Raw genomic sequence first — 20,256 nt, 5'->3', positions numbered from 1 at the left:
GCCAGCAGGCCCCCACTCATGTCCCCTTGCACCCCCATCCCCTAGCACTGAGGGGCACCTGCCAATAGGCCCCCACTCATGTCTCCTTGCACCCCCAGCAGTGCAGGGCACCTGCCAGTAGGCCCCCACTCATGTCCCCTTGCACCCCCACCCCCCAGCACTGAGGGGCACCTGCCAACAGGCCCCCACTAATTTCCCCTTGCACCCCCACCCCCAGGAGTGCAGGGCAACTGCCAGCAGGCCCCCACTCATGTCCGACTCATGTCCCCTTGCACCCCCACCCCCAGCACTGAGGGGCACCTGCCAACAGGCCCCCACTCATGTCCCCTTGCACCCCCACCACCCAGCAGTGCAGGGCACCTGCCAGCAGGCCCCCACTCATGTCCCATTGCACCCCCACCCCCCAGCACTGAGGGGCAACTGCCAACAGGCCCCCACTCATGTCTCCTTGCACCCCCACCCCCCGGCAGTGCAGGGCACCTGCCAACAGGCCCCCACTCATGTCCCCTTGCACCCGCACCCCCAGCACTGAGGGGCACCTGCCAACAGGCCCCCACTCATGTCCCCTTACACTCCCACCCCCCAGCAGTGCAGGGCACCTGCCAGCAGGTCCCCACTCATGTCCCATTGCACACCCACCCCCCAGCACTGAGGGACACCTGCCAACAGGTCCCCACTCATGTCCCCTTGCACCCCCACCCCCGAGCAGTGCAGGGCACCTGCCAGCAGGCCCCCACTCGTGTCCCCTTGCACCCCCACCCCCCAGCACTGAGGGGCACCTGCCAACAGGCCCCCACTCATGTCCCCTTGCACCCCCACCCCCCAAGCAGTGCAGGGCACCTGCCAGCAGGCCCCCACTCATGTCCCACTCATGTCCCCTTGCACCCCCACCCCCCAGCAGTGTAGGGCACCTGCCAGCAGGCCCCCACTCATGTGCCCTTGCACCCCCACCCCCCAGCACTGAGAGGCACCTGCCAACAGGCCCCCACTCATGTCCCCTTGCACCCCCACCCCCAGCAGTGCAGGGCACCTGCCAGCAGGCCCCCACTCATGTCCCCTTGCACCCCCATCCCCCAGCACTGAGGGGCACCTGCCAATAGGCCCCCACTCATGTCTCCTCGCACCCCCACCCCCAGCAGTGCAGGGCACCTGCCAGCAGGCCCCACTCATGTCCCATTGCACACCCACCCCCCAGCACTGAGGGGCATCTGCCAACAGGCCCCCACTCATGTCCCCTTGCACCCCCACCCCCAGCAGTGCAGGGCACCTGTCAGCAGGCCCCCACTCATGTCCCCTTGCACCCCCACCCCCCAGCACTGAGGGGCACCTGCCAAAAGGCCCCCACTTATGTCCCCTTGCACCCCCACCCCCCAGCAGTGCAGGGCACCTACCAGCAGGCCCCCACTCATGTCCCATTGCACACCCACCCCCAGCAGTGCAGGGCACCTGCCAGCAGGCCCCCACTCATGTCCCACTCATGTCCCCTTGAACCCCCACCGCCCAGCACTGAAGGGCACCTGCCAACAGGCCCCCACTCATGTCACCTTGCACCCCCACCCCCAGCAGTGCAGGGCACCTGCCAACAGGCCCCCACTCATGTCCCCTTGCACCCCCACCCCCCAGCAGTGCAGGGCACCTGCCAGCAGGCCCCCACTCGTGTCCCCTTGCACCCCCACCCCCCAGCACTGAGGGGCACCTGCCAACAGGCCCCCACTCATGTCCCCTTGCACCCCCACCCCCCAAGCAGTGCAGGGCACCTGCCAGCAGGCCCCCACTCATGTCCCACTCATGTCCCCTTGCACCCCCACCCCCCAGCAGTGTAGGGCACCTGCCAGCAGGCCCCCACTCATGTGCCCTTGCACCCCCACCCCCCAGCACTGAGAGGCACCTGCCAACAGGCCCCCACTCATGTCCCCTTGCACCCCCACCCCCAGCAGTGCAGGGCACCTGCCAGCAGGCCCCCACTCATGTCCCCTTGCACCCCCATCCCCCAGCACTGAGGGGCACCTGCCAATAGGCCCCCACTCATGTCTCCTTGCACCCCCACCCCCCAGCAGTGCAGGGCACCTGCCAGCAGGCCCCACTCATGTCCCATTGCACACCCACCCCCCAGCACTGAGGGGCATCTGCCAACAGGCCCCCACTCATGTCCCCTTGCACCCCCACCCCCCAGCAGTGCAGGGCACCTGTCAGCAGGCCCCCACTCATGTCCCCTTGCACCCCCACCCCCCAGCACTGAGGGGCACCTGCCAAAAGGCCCCCACTTATGTCCCCTTGCACCCCCACCCCCCAGCAGTGCAGGGCACCTACCAGCAGGCTCCCACTCATGGCCCATTGCACACCCACCCCCAGCAGTGCAAGGCACCTGCCAGCAGGCCCCCACTCATGTCCCACTCATGTCCCCTTGAACCCCCACCGCCCAGCACTGAAGGGCACCTGCCAACAGGCCCCCACTCATGTCACCTTGCACCCCCACCCCCAGCAGTGCAGGGCACCTGCCAACAGGCCCCCACTCATGTCCCCTTGCACCCCCACCCCCCAGCAGTGCAGGGCACCTGCCAGCAGGCCCCCACTCATGTCCCCTTGCACCCCCACCCCCCAGCAGTGAAATGGCGATCGCATGACACAAACCAAAAGTCAACTATGTACATCAACACATGTCCGCCACACGAAGGCAGGCGGTAGCGTCCCTGCGCTAACAAAAAGCCTGTATATACAGCTCTGATGAATGTCCCATACTGTGGCCCTCTAGGACAAATGGCGTGCAAAGGGGTACGCGACAAACACGGACACCCGCTGTGTCAAAAATAGCATGTATTGCGGGGGTGCGCGGGAAGTTTCACACGTGATTGTGCCTGGGCGAGCGGGGTACCTGTACTTCAGGGCCTCGCGGGAAGTTTTACACGCGATTGTGCCTGGGTGAGCGGGGTACGTGTACTTCAGGGGCTCGCAGGAAGTTTTACACGCGATTGTGCCTGGGTGAGCGTGGTACGTGTACTTCAGGGGCTCGCGGGAAGTTTTTCACGCAATTGTGCCTGGGTGAGCGGGGCACGTGTACTTCAGGGGCTCGTGGGAAGTTTTACACGCGATTGTGCCTGGGTGAGTGGGGTACGTGTACTTCATGGGTTCGCGGGAAGTTTTACACGCGATTGGGCCTGGGCGAGCGGGGTACATGTATTACTGGGGTGGGCGGGGAAGTACAGGAGGCAAATGCGTGGAACGCCCACACGCATGTGCCAAAAAAGACGCGCTAATCCGGAAACACGTACGCCAGCAGGCAGCAGGCGTACGTGGACCCGTGCAGCATAAAAGTGCACGCAAACAACAAGCAAGCTCAGACGTCAGGATGAACATGCCGTTCCTAGCAGCAGTGGTCGTGGAATACCGCAGGAGAAGGAGGAGGATAGTTAGGCCCAGAATTTTCATACCCCGAACCAGCCTTTTTGGCATGCCTGATGACCAGGTGTATGGGAGGTACAAGTTTCCACCTCACGTAATACTCAACCTGGTCAGTGAGTGGGAGGATGACCTCACACCACCCACCCTCTGCTCCCAAGCACTCAGCCCCCTGGAGAAGGTCCTCAATGCACTGCACTTTTTGGCTACCGGAACATTTCAGTGGACAAGTGCCATAGTGGGGGGGGGTGTCACAGGCCAGGGGTGTTACACCAGGTCTTGGCCATCATGACTGCACACCCATCAGTCCGCAGCACATATACCTGCCCAGAACATCTGCAGAAAGGCAGGCTGCGGTCCTGGATTTCCACGGGGTGACACAATTCCCCAAAGTCCTAGGTGCCATTGATTGCACCCATGTGGCTCTACGTCCCCCCTGGGCATCAGAGCACATCTATAGAAACCGCAAGCACTGGCATTCCATTAACGTCCAGGTAGTATGTGATGCCAAGGGAATCATCACCTCAGTATATGCCAACTATCCAGGGTCCACCCACGACAGTTTCATTTACAGAATGTCAACCCTAAACCGGGACCTAGAAGCTGGGTGGCATGGCGATACATGGCTGCTCAGGGAGTATAAATGCCACAGCACATGCATGCATGCCAGATACTGAGTAATGTCACACCCTACTAATGATACCCATCACCACCTCCCTAGGGGGCAGTGCCTACCCTCTGAGCACCCACATGATGACGCCAATTCGGAACCCCACCACGCCACCCGAGGTAAGATACAACACAGCCCATATTGCAACCCGGGGCATAGTGGAGCGCACATTCGGAGTGCTCAAGTCACGCTTTCACTCCCTTGACCGTTCTGGCGGGCAGCTGTTATACGCTCCCCCAGTAGTGTGCAGGATCATAGTGGCAGCATGTGTCCTGCACAACGTTGCAACACGCCGGGGCCTGCCGGTGGACATGGTGGTGCCCCCACATCCCCAACCACATGCACGCCCGCTGCGCATGGGAGGGGAAAGGGCACGAGGTGAGGCAGCCCGAAGGTAGCTGGTGGCTAATTACCTCACTTAGAATCACACCCCTGTGGAGTGCACACATACTGCCACATACCAGCTGACAATCGATGATGACACAAGGGACAGTGAACTGTCACAACCATACCAGCCTGAGATTGGTCACCTGGAAGTGTCACAATGTGTGCATCCCTACCTACAGAAACACCACCAATGCTGTGTCATCAAAAGACACATATGCTGTTAAATGCATTACCCCCTTGCAAAATACAACATGAGAACAGTGCCATGTCACCCAACCCCTCCCCAGCACCACCACCCAACACACCATGGCATGTCATGCTATGTGAGAGCAAACAAAGCAATCCCGAAAACCTGACACAAGTGTCACAAAGTACAGTGTCCCTAATGGAAACTGGCCACAACCAATATGCTCCCAGTAATGTTGAACTAACAACACACATGACCAAATACTTACCAACAATACAATGCAGCTACACAAGCTCAAACATAACTAAAACATGACAGTACTAAGTTAAAGTAGTCGTAGTCTTACAACCTGAATATGCCACCACATCGCCCCCTTCCAACTGTAGTCTTGCAGGCTTCAAAACTTGTCTGTGTACTGCATACAACATGAACTCCATCTCCAAAGTAGATGGCCTTGGGAAGACATGAGGAATGAACCTGCAAATTCAGAGGGAGACATGGAAGCAGAAGCATACATAATTCCAACATGCAGTGTACAATACAACAACAATATACACAAGGAATGTCTACACAGTATTGACTACAGACTGCCACACAGCTCATGGGAGCCCAACATCACTGTGTACATCACTGTCACTTGGTCACACCCTTTGCAAGCCCATGGAAACGGGAAGCAGGAGGGGTGTGTGTCTCACAAACCCAAGCATCGAACCCAAACTCAGGACAAGCCTGCATGTGCCCAGCCGGAATACAGTGGATGCCCACGGGAGCCACACAAGGCAACACACTGTCAAAAAGTAATCAAAAATCAAAAAGCAAAAAGCAAAAATCAAAAATGGCCATGTGGGGGATGGGGTGGGGAGGCCACCCAGGAGGGTCGAGGACAGGGTGCACACCATCAGCCGCCTGTGTGGATGTTGGGAAAAAAAAACACCTCCATGGGCTCATGGCCTGCACGGCTATGCCAATGTGGGAGAACTGCTGCTGTCGCTCTGAACACCCTCTGCTGCTGCCACAGGAGGTGGTGGTGCTATGGGAGGCAGCGCACGCAAAGCCCTGGTATGGTCCTCCATGGCAGCAAGCATGCGGGTGTGGAAGGTCTCGTTCTGGAGGATTATAGTGCAGAGATCCCCATGCAGCACCTGACGTGATGCCCAGATCTCCTCCCGAGTTGCCTGCATCTCAGCTGAGAGTGAACGTGTTCTGTCCTCAAGTTAGTGGAAGTCTCAAGGTCAACAAGAGTCTCCCTGAGGTGATGGAGTTCTACTCTCAGGGCTTCCCTGTGGCCCTGGGACTCTATTGATATCGATTGGCGTAGAGTCGCCAGTGCCGCCCGTCTGTCCCTGTTGGACGCCTACATGTCCTCCCTGTGTGATCGGCAAATGGAGTCTGTTGCCTCCTGTAGTAGCTCCATCTGCCTTTCAGGGGGGACAATGGAAGTGGCCACCCTCTCCATTGCTTGAGCTATCATCTCAACTGATGCTGCCTGTTGGGTTGCCATACCGTAAATGGATTGTTCCCATGTGGTATTGCCTGGTGGCGTATGGCCACCGCGTCGGCGGGCACCACACCTGTTTGGGGCAAGGCGATCTGCGCTTTGCTGTGCCGGCACTGCCTGAGGCTGTAGGACTGCATTCCCCCTCTGATCTCCTGGCCCAGGAACAGGATCAGATGTTGTGGAGTGTGACCCTGCACCCGTAACCGCCAAAGGCTGACTAACCAACACTGACATCCCCATAGAGGGTTCTACCCCTGGTGCAGGTGGGTTGGACAGAACAGAACCCCTTCCAGAAACACTTACCTGCAACGCCACATAGGTCTCATCATCCGAATCAACACCTGAATAGAGGTCTGGGGAGGTGCACCCAGAGACACCCCTTGACAGTATCGTCTGCAGCAAGAGTGGGTTCTCACCCACCACCACACCACGTCCCCCACTGGTGGCCGGTTGTGCCTCAGGTTCCTCCTGGGTCTGCACCATCTCCTCAAACTCACCAGCATCAAGTTCGTCATCCCCTGCAAAAACATGAAAGACAAAAAATGGAAACAGGCATTAGCACCATAGTACACAAATAGGCCTGACAAGCTACAGAACCAGGACATGATTTACACATGTCCCACATGACTATAACCCTCCCATGCATGCACTGTCACAGAGTTGGAAGGGGAGGCAAAAGTCTGACACTGATGACACCAAGATGGAAGAGCAACACATTTGCTGCATGCTGGGTAGCACTGCCATCACACATTGGCCTGTGAGTGGCATGTCCTATACACATAAATGACACATGCCATCACACAGATGGCATGTACCATAGCCCTGGTACATTCCACAAGTACATCCATATGTCAGTGAATGAATACTGTCACCCATCCATGTGAGATGGACATGAAGAGATGAAAAATGCCACATAGTATGAAAAGATACGCCATGTGCCACACACTGCAACACATCCAGTGTACAAACATACAGTGATTGCAGGGCCATGTACACATCAATGGTTGTGCACTTCAACATGACAGGAAACAACTAGCATGTTCCACATTCAAACAGGCCCAAAAACATCATGTGATCAGGACAATACTCATTCAGCCTGAATGGTCAAATCTTTCAACTACCAAGGTGACACATGTGGGCCTATGTGGAGTTGTTCACTGACAGAAGCATGTCACATATGTCACAATAGGGCTGAGGAATGTGTTACAAAAGTGGGAGAATTGAAACAATCAGCCTGAAGGAACACTGAAAAATACAAACAATGTTGTTGCATGATGCCACCTCAAGGGCAACTGCCGTAATGTTGCGCTAAATTACTACTGTGGGCAGAAGGGATAGTGTCACACCCAAATTCAAGGCCGCAGAATGTTTTGGATGAAGCACATGGGTGACCCATACTACTCAGTCACACACACCCTCACCTGCCACTCAATCAGAACCAGTCACCCAAACAACATACACATGCATTACACACACAAGCATGGGCACTCACCGGACAATGTGTCATAATCGGGTAGTTCTCCCACACCTCGGATCTGTTCCTCTGTGACGAAGGTCCCAGCAACAGACTCATGTTCAGTGAGTTTGTTGTCCTCTTGTGGAGACCCACCGCCAGTCACCAGAGTAGCGGCATAACTTGAGGCCAGCTTGTCCTTTGCTCTGCGTTTCAGGTCGTTCCACCGCTTGTAGCAATCATACTCTGAGCGCCTCACAAATCCAAGGGCACTTATGTCGTTGGCGATGGTTTGCCAGTGAGCCTTACGTTGACCAGGTGTGGTCTTGGACCCTGCTGTCACCACCATTTTGTGGCTATGTTGCAACACATAGCTCACAAGTGCATTAAGCTCCGCGTCATTAAAGCAAGGCTTCCTTGACGTGCCGGAGTATGTAGCCGTGCCTGGGGTCTCAGCCTGTCGTGCCAGAGCACCCTTCTTCCTCTTTTTAGAAGGTGGAGCGTAGCCAGAGTGGCTAACGCCGCTCTGGTCAGTAGGGACAGAATCACCGGTGGACTGGGTTGTTGGAGTGTGCAAATGCACATTGACCATAGGACTTGGTGCAGGCATTGTCTGAAGTGTGATGTTGGCAGGGGGAACATCAGTATGATGGACCAGGACCGACACTGTCCTGGCTGGGAGAGTCAGAGCTGGGGCGGATGGAGCTGCAGCTGCCCCTGCAGCCTCACCACCCTGCATACTTGGGGCAGCAGATGACATAGCTGCCCCAGATCCACGTGCCTTGGTGACAACTTGCACTGCCACACGTGGCCTAGACTTGCTGACCTGGAAGTCAGCCAGGGAGTCATCCTGTGCTAGGTCAGGTGCCACAATGGGCTGGTCCAACAGGGGCTGAGCTGGGATGGTCTCAGCCACGTTTCCCTCAAACGTTGGGGGGGCATGGGTGTCCCTGATTGGTCCTCCACACATGGGGGTCTACGGGCACCCTGCAAATCCTGGCCACATCCCCTACCGCGCCCACCACGTCCACCTTTTGAAGGTCGGCCACCTATGCCTCCCTTAACGCTTGGTCGGCTCCCAACCATGGCACTGATGTTGTTGTGCGTATGGGAGGAGCAGTAAACTATTGTCCTGGGCAATTGGGGGTCAAAGGGGTAGGGTACTAGATGGAATTCGTACCCTAGTGCTCTAACAAGGCTGTCTGTGACCCCTGGGGGAAGATGACAGGTCACGCAATGCACAGGCAGCCCAAAAACAAAAATAAACGTGCACGCAACCCTTCGTAGACCACATGCGTGGAAAAATGAACCCGCACTACGCTGTGGCACCCAGAAACACAAAAATAAGCGTACGCATGATACACGCAGCCTACAATGACCTCTGAAGGGGTACGCGACACACGGGGCAAGCACAGTTGCTAAGTACGTGCGGAACTCACCGTCTGCCTGGAAAAAGAACATGAAAAATAGGCGCGTGTGCGCGTTGGCAACACCCCCGCCAAAAGAAGAATTGTACGCTGTCTGAGGAGACAGGACAAAAGGAGAAGTGAACACTGTTTGAGGAAACAGGCCCAAAAATAGTAGAAAAATGAAAGCTGTCAGAGGTAACAGGGAGTACGAACTTGAAACGCTGTGAAGTAATCGCGTGTGAACCGACAAGAAGTACAGAATCCACCCACTAGCTCCCCACAAAAAGCACGTACAAGGAAATGGCGTCCTAAACGTACTTTTTGAAACCGGCCCACACGTACACGTCACTTACGCGTGTACGCGCCCTTTCCTCCAATTACACGCGCTGACACTCGGACGTGCAGCTTTTCCACGTGTGCTCTGTCATCACGTGCTACGAGGGAAACACCCGCACGTGTCACGTCACAGACACGCTTACACGCTAAGGGCCTTTGGTCCAATGAAATCACATACGTGCGCTGACGCGCTTAGCGCTAAGGGCCTTTCCTCGATTTACACGCTGACGTGCAAGATTTTCACGTGCCAAATCACTCCGTATCAAGCTGGCCACGTGTTCACACACGGAAGACCATGCTCCTGCCCAAAAGGCCGAATTACTGCCTGCCAGAGCCCCGAGCACGATCCCACCTGCCATCTGCTGCTGCCTGATTGCCTGCTGCCCACGTGCCCTGCCATTTGCTGCCTGCACGTCAGCCAGGGGTGCTGTTGCTGTGACCACCCCTGCTGGAACCGAAGACTCCCGACTGGGATTCCATCGCTCCACAGCCCAGCCCCAGGACCCAGTTGCCCACCCACTCCTGCCTCTGGAGTTGCCATGTCGGGCACACCACCATCTGAGACCACTGGCAACCCCCAGCCAGAGAGGCAGAGGGCCACCAGCTTCACTGCCGCCGAAGTTGGTGTCCTGGTGGAGCAAGTCCTGGGGCAGTATGATGCCCTCTTCGGAAGGTTGCGCGCCGACAAGGAAGGACGGACCAGGATCTGGACGGACATCGTGACTGCCATCAACGCGGAGGGGGTGGCAGTCCGCGAATTCCATCATATCAAGAAGCACTGGGAGGACTTCAGGTCCAGGACCCTCAACAAGGCCCGGCACCTCTTGAAGGCAGCGGATGCTAAGGGGCGCCGGGGCCACCTGTCGGAAGACTAAATGAGGGTCCTGGAACGCGTATGCCCAGCGCTCGACGTCCAGGTCCTTGAGAGGCAGACCTGTCTGGAGTCGAGCGGTAAGTGTACATGCATACTGATTGGAAGCTGTGCGTGTGGTGGTGTGCCAGTAGTGTGCAGGTTGCACATGTGGTTTTGTAGGGCCATGTATGGATGTGTATGTACAGGGCCGTGAGGCTGACACATGCGAGTCCTTTCATGTGTGAGACACATGGATGGTGTATTTGTGGGTAAGCATGCAAGCCAAATGCAGATGTGTGAGCACACATGTTTGAATGACTGTGTATGTCAGTTGTCAAGGTTGTGGTGTCACACATGGATGTTGGTTCCAGCTGCATGTATCTGCACTGTGTACATGTGCATGTATGTGTATCTGACAAGTGTGCAACTGTCATGCAACATGGATGTATGTGAGACGGATATGTAGAACACTGATTGCCAGATGTGACATGGATGCCGATCTCATCACTGCGGCACTTGGTGGAGGTGTACACATGCATGTAAGTGTGGTGGCGTGTGTGCATGTCTAGTGCACTCCCTGTGTCTCATGTGATGTCTGGCTCACCTTTGCCTGCTCATGCTGTTGTATGTGTATGGATGGTGCTGGCTGTTGCGATATGGCTGTGGAATAGCTCATGTGTGTGATTTGAAATTACATGTGTGTTGGGGATTGTGATGCCATGTCTGAAGTTTGACAATGACACTCGGGTGCAACTGTCATGTGTGTATGAGTCCATTGTACAGTGCCCTGATGCCTGTGTCCTATCTCTCCCTGTCTGCAGCGTCGACTGATGAAGAGGGCGGAGAGGGTGCTGTGGAGCACAGCGGCAGGGATCGCACCACCAGCCAGAGACGCAAGGCCCGGCTCCCCTCCCAGGTTGTCATCTCGTCGGGGAGTGAGGAGTCCGGTGCCGTGTCCCAGGTTGCAGCTGCCGAGGGGAGGTCCAAGAGGCGGAGGTTGGAGTTGGACTCCTCGGCAGCCGAAGGGGCAGCTGAGACCCCACAGGGCCCGACGGAGGAAGATGGCACTGAGTTATCCAGGTTGGTGGGGGGTTTGGTGGAGGAGGAGGCCGTGCAACGGACAGAGACGGGGTCTGGAGGTGGGGATTCCACTGGTGCTAGTGGTGCAGGGCAGGGACAAGAGGCAACACAGGCCGCCGCGGAGGTGCCTGTGTGTAATCCTGTCCCCGATCCTGTGACTGCATCATCTTGCACCAGCAGGGATACCTACGTCCAGACCCGTTCTCAGGGAGGGGATTGGCTTACACCAACTGGCCTTCCTCTCCCTGCGGATGTGGCTATCCGGCACCGGGTTGAGCCTGTCCTGGGTGGGGTGGCGTTGCATCAACGTGCCATGCGAGCTGACCTGCAGTCTTTTCATGAGGAGACTGCACGTCTTCTCGCATGGCTCGTTGACCGCGTTGACCCACTGGGACAGCTCACCAGGGCCGGATTCCTCCGTTTTCTGGACCTTGTTCTGACCCCCTCCTCAACTGAACCCCCTATGCGCCAGTCTTCCTCCGTGCCATCTTCCCACCCATGTGTCACCTGGGTGCCCTGTGGAGCTGCCTCTGACCCTGTGGCCAGGCTGGTGGAGGACACATCCCTGCCACAGTCGGGAGTCGGACGTCCAGCAGGGGTAGCCACCTCAACAACTGCACCCCAGCTGGAGGAGGATGTGCAGGCAGCAGGAGCCAGGGCACAGGCTGCGGCACAGCAGCAGCAGCAACAAGGTGGGAGCCATGATGGCTCGGTGCCTTCATCATCGCAGGGGCAGGCATTGGCCGGAGGGCAGGAGGACCCAGGAATGGGAGTGTCTTCTGTGTGGCAGCGATTGGGCCATGCTATAGATGCGGAGCGGCAGCGGGCGGAAGAGGCACGACTCACGATGGTCAGGGCGGAGAACTCCATGCGTAGGGCCCTGAGGCGGGCCGAGTGCCTCGAGGCCATTCGCAGGGACCTGGAGATCCAGATGTCATCGTCCCTGCAAACCCTCGGGGGTCATGGAAGAGGACCGGGACATCAACATGTGAGCCGCTGGACTTGCCCGCTGCCCTTGTAAATAGTTAGTTAGTTAGTATTAGGTTTCCTTTCGTTTTTTCTTTATTTTGTACCGCTTGGACAATGCACCACACTTTTGTATAGAGTTTTTTTATTAGGTAGTAGTTTTTGGTAGGTTTCATTTCTTAAGTTGGGCTCATGGACCCTGGATTCTTCAATTGTACTCAGTTCTACATTGGATTCATCTTTTTTTGTGTTCACCATGGAGCAATGGTTTTTACTTTTTATTTTCCCTTGGATTTGCTTTTTGGACTGTGACTTTGGACAACATTTCTTTTTGGCTTTCTTTTGCTTATGTTTTCTTGATTTTCATTATTTATCGGACATGGACCATTTCTTTTGTTATTCCCATTGTTGTGTGTTTAATTTGATTTACGTTCATGTTATCTTTAATATATATTTTTTTATACTTCCATTTGTGGTATTATCTCATTGGTTTCATGCATGTCATGATATGGGTTTTGACATTCACTTGCACCCATTGTGTGTGTGTGACGGACATGTGTTCATTTACTTACTTGCGATTGTCGTTGTATCATGTAATTGGCATTTCTATGTGGGTGGATGCAATACTTGGGTGGGTCTTTGGCATGTGGAGGCTGCCCATAAGGGCCAGGGATCTAGAATGTGATGACGTGTTGGCTGGGGGACATGTGTCAGGGCCTGCTGGCAGGTGCCCTGCACTGCTTGGGGGTGGGGGTGCAAGGGTACATGAGTGGGACATGAATGGGGGCCTGCTGGCAGGTGCCCTGCACTGGTGGGTTGTGGGGGTGCAAGGGGACATGAGTGGGGGCCTGCTGGCAGGTGCCCCGCACTGCTGGGGGGTGGGGGTGCAGGGGACATGTGTGGGGGCCTGCTGGCAGGTGCCCTGCACTGCTGCGGGGTGGGGGTGCAAGAGGACATGAGTGTGACATGAGTGGGGGCCTGCTGGCATGTGCCCTGCACTGCTGGGGGGTGGGGTGCTGGGGGACATGAGTGGGGGCCTGCTGGCAGGTGCCCTGCACTGCTGGGGGGTGGGGGTGCAAGAGGACATGAGTGGGGGCCTGCTGGCAGGTGCACTGCACTGCTTGGGGGTGGGGGTGCAAGGGGACATGAGTGGGGGCCTGCTGGCAGGTGCCTGCACTGCTTGGGGGTGGGGGTGCAAGGGGACATGAGTGGGGGCCTGCTGGCAGGTGCCTGCACTGCTGGGGGGTGGGGGTGCTGGGGGACATGAGTGGGGGCCTGCTGGCAGGTGCCCTGCACTGCTTGGGGGGTGGGGGTGCAAGGGGACATGAGTGGGGGCCTGCTGGCAGGTGCCCTGCACTGCTGGGGGTGGGGGTGCAAGGGGACATGAGTGGGGGCCTGCTGGCAGGTGTCCTGCACTGCTTGGGGGTGGGGGTGCAAGGGGACATGAGTGGGACATGAGTGGGGGCCTGCTGGCAGGTGCCCTGCACTGCTGGGGGGTGGGGGTGCTGGGGGACATGAGTGGGGGCCTGCTGGCAGGTGCCCTGCACTGCTTGGGGGGTGGGGGTGCAAGGGGACATGAGTGGGGGCCTGCTGGCAGGTGCCCTGCACTGCTGGGGGTGCAAGGGGACATGAGTGGGACATGAGTGGGGGCCTGCTGGCAGGTGCCCTGCACTGCTTGGGGGTGGGGGTGCAAGGGGACATGAGTGGGACATAAGTGGGGGTCTGCTGGCAGGTACCCTGCACTGCTTGGGGGTGCAAGGGGACATGAGTGGGACATGAGTGGGGGCGCTTGCAGGTGCCCTGCACTGCTGGGGGACATGAGTGGGGGCCTGGGGGGGTGGGGGTGCAAGGAGACATGAGTGGGACATGAGTGGGGGCCTGCTGGCAGGTGCCCTACACTGCTGGGGGGTGGGGGTGCTGAGGGACATGAGTGGGGGCCTGCTGGCAGGTGCCCTGCACTGCTTGGGGGGTGGGGGTGCAAGGGGACATGAGTGGGACATGAGTGGGGGCCTGCTGGCAGGTGCCCTGCACTGTTGGGGGGGGGGTGGTGCAAGGGGACATGAGTGGGACATGAGTGGGGGTCTGCTGGCAGGTGCCCTTCACTGCTGGGGGGTGGGGGTGCAAGGGGACATGAGTGGGGGTCTCCTGGCAGGTGCCCCTCAGTGCTGGGAGGTGGGGTGCAAGGGGACATGAGTGGGGGCCTGCTGGCAGGTGCCCCTGACTGCTGGGGGGTGGGGGTGCTGGGGGACATGAGTGGGGGCCTGCTGGCAGGTACCCTGCACTTCTTGGGGGGTAGTGGTGCAAGGGGACATGAGTGGGGGCCTGCTGGCAGGTGCCCTGCACTGCTGGGGGGTGGTGGCGCAAGGGGGTAATGCGTTGGTGATCACTAGTGCAAGTTGACATGTGGCTTGGCTGGGGGGGCATGCCCATGGTGGATGGGCTGCCTGCGGGACATGATCAGGGGTGCAGGGTAGTCCCTTGTGGTGTGGGCTGCCTGCAGGGGCCGTGGAGGGTGTAGAGGGAACACCTGGGAGGACCCACACTGGCAATTCACATGTAGGACTCCTCTGCACCCCCGAAATACACGTACCCCACTCGCACAGGGCCTATCGCGTGTGAAACTTCACGCGCACCCCAGTAATACACGTACCCTGCTGAAATCGTGTGTGGAACTTCCCGCGCACCCCAGAAATACACGTACCCTGCTGAAATCGCGTGTTAAACTTCCCCGCTCCCCAGAAATACACGTACCCTGCTGAAATCGCGTGTGGAACTTCCCGCGCACACCAGAAATACACGTACCCTGCTGAAATCGCGTGTTGAACTTCCCCAGAAATACATGTACCCTGCTGAAATCGCGTGTGGAACTTCCCGCGCACCCCAGTAATACACGTACCCTGCTGAAATCGCGTGTTAAACTTCCCCGCACCCCAGAAATACACGTACCCTGCTGAAATCGCGTGTGGAACTTCCCGCGCACCGCAGTAATACACGTACCCTGCTGAAATCGCGTGTTAAACTTCCCCGCACCCCAGAAATACACGTACCCTGCTGAAATTGCGTGTGGAACTTCCCGCGCACCCCAGTAATACACGTACCCTGCTGAAATCGCATGTGGAACTTCCCGCGCACCCCAGTAATACACGTACCCTGCTGAAATCGCGTGCTAAACTTCCCCGCACCCCAGAAATACACGTACCCTGCTGAAATCACGTGTGGAACTTCCCGCGCACCCCAGAAATACACGTACCCTGCTGAAATCGCATGTGGAACTTCCCCAGCACCCCAGAAATACACGTACCCTGCTGAAATCACGTGTGGAACTTCCCGCGCACCCCAGAAATACACGTACCCTGCTGAAATCGCATGTGGAACTTCCCCCGCACCCCAGAAATACACGTACCCTGCTGAAATCACGTGTGGAACTTCCCGCGCACCCCAGAAATACACGTACCCTGCTGAAATCGCATGTGGAACTTCCCGCGCACCCCAGTAATACACGTACCCTGCTGAAATCGCATGTTAAACTTCCCTGCACCCCAGAAATACACGTACCCTGCTGAAATTGCATGTGGAACTTCCCGCGCACCCCAGTAATACACGTACCCTGCTGAAATCGCATGTGGAACTTTATGCGCACCCCAGTAATACACGTTCCCCACTCGGCGTTTGCTGTTTGGCAGCCCTGTATACTGGTCCAGGGTTAGCGCTGTCCTTTGCGCTGAATTGGGAATTTTGATGGCTTTTCCTTGCGCAAGGGCGTTCTTGGGGGCGTAACTGGCGCTGCTGCAGGGTCGCTGCGCCACTCTGCGCCACGGCTGGTTTGGAGGCTAAAATCCATGAATACGCTGTGCGCGGAAATCGATTTTAGCGCACACGGCTGGCGCAGACATTCGCACCCGCACACTGTGCGCCAGCCGCGTGCGCCACTTTTGTGCAAAATTCGAAGAATTACCCTGAAAGTGTTAACAAGAACATTTAAGAAAATCCAAACATTACTACGGTTGCACAAGGAATACCTCCTCCCAACTATTTTTTGGAAACACAAGGCAAACCTAATAAACCATGGAGAAGGTGGAAAAAGAGGTTTGGCCATTATTTGTTGGCAGTGCATGGTGTCAACTTCTCTGGTGAAAGGAAAATATCCTTTTTATGCATTGCCTTGGCAACTATGGCCAAGAACAATTCGAAAATCTACCACCATTGACTGATGAGGAGTCCACAAACCTATCAGAGTACGAAAAATGCATAAAAATGTTAGATAAACATTATGAAAAATGTATAAGCATTGTTTTGGAAAGGTACAGTTTTGGAAAAGGAAATCAGGAAAAAGAAGAGTCTGAAGAACAATTTATCACAGCACTAACAGGCCTAGCACCATCCTGTGACTTTGGAAATACATTAAATGAAAGGCTAAGAGATGCTCGAATGCAGTAACGAAAAAGTAAGAGAAGCGCTGTGGGCTAAAGGTAATCCCACAATTGATGAAGTAATAAGAGTAGTGAAGGAAGTTGAACACACACAAAAGTGCGTCAAGGAATTGGAAAAAAGAAGCACAGATAATGGAAATATCAGCAGTACAAGGTAGAAAAATTGGGAAAAAACAAACTTTCAGGCGAGAAAGCAGAAAAAAGAACTTCAAGTACAAGGAGAAAAAGGAAGAAAGTGAAAGGAAAAAATGCTTTCGATGTAACACTCTCACTCATTTTGCGAGCAGCGATAACTATCCTGCTCTCAAGGCAACATGCAAAAGATGCAATAGAAAAGGACATTTCTCATCATGTTGTAGAAGGTGCTGCCGAAACCTGTAAAAGCGTATCTCTAAACGCCAACGTTCTGCCGCCTAACATTGCGCTCGAATAGCATTGCGAGCTCACTGCTCTTGCTACACTGGTGCCTGCTTCCTGGAGGAGGCGGGGCGCTGCAGCCTCACGTGACGTATCACGTGACATCCACCGGGCCTCAAAACCAACCCTGAACCAGCCGAGGGGTGTGTGCTGCCGAAACCTGTAAAAGCGTATCTCTAAACGCCAATGTTCTGCCGCCTAACATTGCGCTCGAGTAGCATTGCGAGCTCACTGCTCTTGCTACACTGGTGCCTGCTTCCTGGAGGAGACGGGGCGCTGCAGCCTCACGTGACGTATCACGTGACATCCACCGGGCCTCAAAACCAACCCTGAACCAGCCGAGGGGTGTGTGCTGCCGAAACCTGTAAAAGCGTATCTCTAAACGCCAACGTTCTGCCGCCTAACATTGCGCTCGAGTAGCATTGCGAGCTCACTGCTCTTGCTACACTGGTGCCTGCTTCCTGGAGGAGGCGCGGCGCTGCAGCCTCACGTGACGTATCACGTGACATCCACCGGGCCTCAAAACCAACCCTGAACCACCCTTGCGGCGTACAGCCCTGTGGAGTTAAGCCCTTTGGCTGTTATACGGCTGTTGTGCGTGTTGTGCTGATGCTGCTGAAGGAAGATTAAGATACAGGATCCTAAGTAAGCAAACCAGCTATCTCAGTGAAATATACATTGTTATCACCTGGCTGGGGGGGAGAGTCGGACTAAGGCCGCTCCTCAAGCTGTCGGGCGTTCATATTCCGGGTGGTTCTTTTGGATTGGTACCTTGATACTCCATTTATTGACATATTAACTCTACTCTTCAACCATTCATTAACTTTCATCATTATATGACTTGTGACGATAATTTTAACTAAACAAATTAATTATTTTCCTTACGAAATTGTATAATTTTGGTTTTTATTCGCTCCCATTCTAATTGATGGTACTGGCTGCTCATTTTATAGTTTTATTATCTGCTGATCCCTGATATTAGCTTAATTTATCTCAGGGGCTGCGAAGGTCTCTTCTCCCCTGTTAATTTTAAGAAACGGAGTGTATTTTAACTACTGAATTGATTAGGTCCTAGGTACATTTATTATAGATTTACTTGTGATAGGACTGATTTAATTTTTGGGTGATTCGTCTCCTTAGGGATTAATAGTTACTCCTTTTCATATCTTATTTATATATATCCCTCCTAACGCTCTATTAACATGGCCCAAAGTCCATGCTCACATAATTTGAGATCTAAAAAAGGGAAGAAAAGTGTATCCACATCTAATATTAAATTAGGAACCCAGAAGCCTGGTAAAGGGAAAAAACTAAAAAAGGGAAGTAAGAATGAGCCTATTTGTGAGACTAAAGGTGTATTAGAACAACTTAAGATACTTAGTTTTTTTACTATAAAAGAAAAAGTAACGGCACCTGACAATATACTCCCTCCCCCTCCCTCCTCTAATAGCTCTAGGATTGACAATGTATTACCTCCCCCTCTTCCCTCTAATAGTTCTATGATTGATAATAATTCACTGTTGACATTAGTACATAAATTCAGGCGTCAATCTATGGGAACGGGAACAAATCTGGAAATTTCTGCAGTAGAGGATACCGATATGAATAATATTATCGGTACAAATCTGTCAGCTTCTCCAGATTTGGATAAATTTGCCCAGAGAGAAGAGGAATTTAATTCGAGCAATGAGTCTTATAATTCTATGGGTAACCATTCTGAAATTTCTGTTAACAGTGATACAAGTAGGGTAAGTGAAAACTCACTTAAATCTGGTGAGAAATTGGATGCCCTAACTACCATGATGGATGTCCTCTTGACCATTTTTACTAAATTGCTTAAAGAACAGAGTGACACAAAATCATTGGTACTACAGAATGTTGATAATACCAGATCACTTGGGATTATGATAGAAGAATACTGTGGAAATGATTTTAAAAAGGGGAAAAGGCTTTCCGTGGGGTCTAATGAGGTGTTAGGAGACCTGAGTGAGTTGATTTTGGTGGTTGAAAAAGAAAATGAGAATATCACTGTACAGACTAATACTTCCCATACGGAACAACTTAATTCAAGGGAAAATTCGGCTGACAAGACTAGTATTAGTGTGAGAGAGGTAGAAATAAGGGTAGCTCTAGGAGGCGTACTAGGCGAAATAGAAAAAATAAAAAATCCACCCGTAAGAGGATGGCGATGGACAAGACTATAACTACTAAGATTGTTAAAAAAAATTCCCTAGCTCTAGCAAATACCGCCCCTTTAGACTCTGAATGCGTAGAAGTGGGGAACCACTATGAAATTATTGAACATCAGCGGAAGTCGGACGAAGGGAAAAAAGTGGTAATTAAAAGTAAGGGACTAGAAAACTGGCTAAAGGGTAAGTATAATACAATAGAGGAAAGTGAATGTGAGGACATGGTATCTATAGAAAATAATTTTAAATATGTTGAAATTCCATATAATAACAATATTATGCCGCTCACAAAAAGGGAGAGGGAAATATATATCAAAGAGATGGAACGATTGGCCATGCATAGTAACCAAAAAACAAGTATGGCAAATTTTGTGGGAATAAATGAAGAACCCCTACTTATAGTGGGGAAAAGTATTAAAATCATAGAAAAATCCACTCTTGATGAAAGCCCATTTTTAAACCGGGCTTGGTTACTGAATAAACTGTCACACATTCCACAGTTACAAAATATTAATTCAGGGGATATTGAATCTATTATCCTGCCGGAATATGGAAGCTGGGAAAACTGGGTCATTGTCCAATTTAGATCTGCAGTTTTTGTTGACCTCATAAGGGAATACTCTAATGGAGTATGGGGCAATAACTATGAAATTGTGATATGCCATTCCGCAATTCATAATGATCGGAATGATAAAAATATGGATTTGGTGGGAGTTCCACCTACTACTATGGAACTAAGAAATAAAAACGTAGAAGTAAATTCTTTGGAGGGAAATACTACTACTCAGAATTGAGATGAGGTATGTACTAATGAATTCAATCTCCTCTCTTGGAATAGTAGAGGCTTTAATTCCCTATTACACAAGGATGGTATCCAATTGTTGTTGGAGAGTGATGTTTTTGCTTTACAAGAAACTTGGGTAACTGGGGAAATTCTACTTGATGGATATAATATCTGGAGTAAAGCTGCTTCCAAAGGCGAAAA

Source organism: Ambystoma mexicanum, chromosome 4q (genome assembly GCF_040938575.1).
Source record: "Ambystoma mexicanum isolate Mex_15411 chromosome 4q, UKY_AmexF1_1, whole genome shotgun sequence".
NCBI lineage: Eukaryota > Metazoa > Chordata > Amphibia > Caudata > Ambystomatidae > Ambystoma > Ambystoma mexicanum.
Note: the sequence above shows the minus strand (reverse complement) of the source record.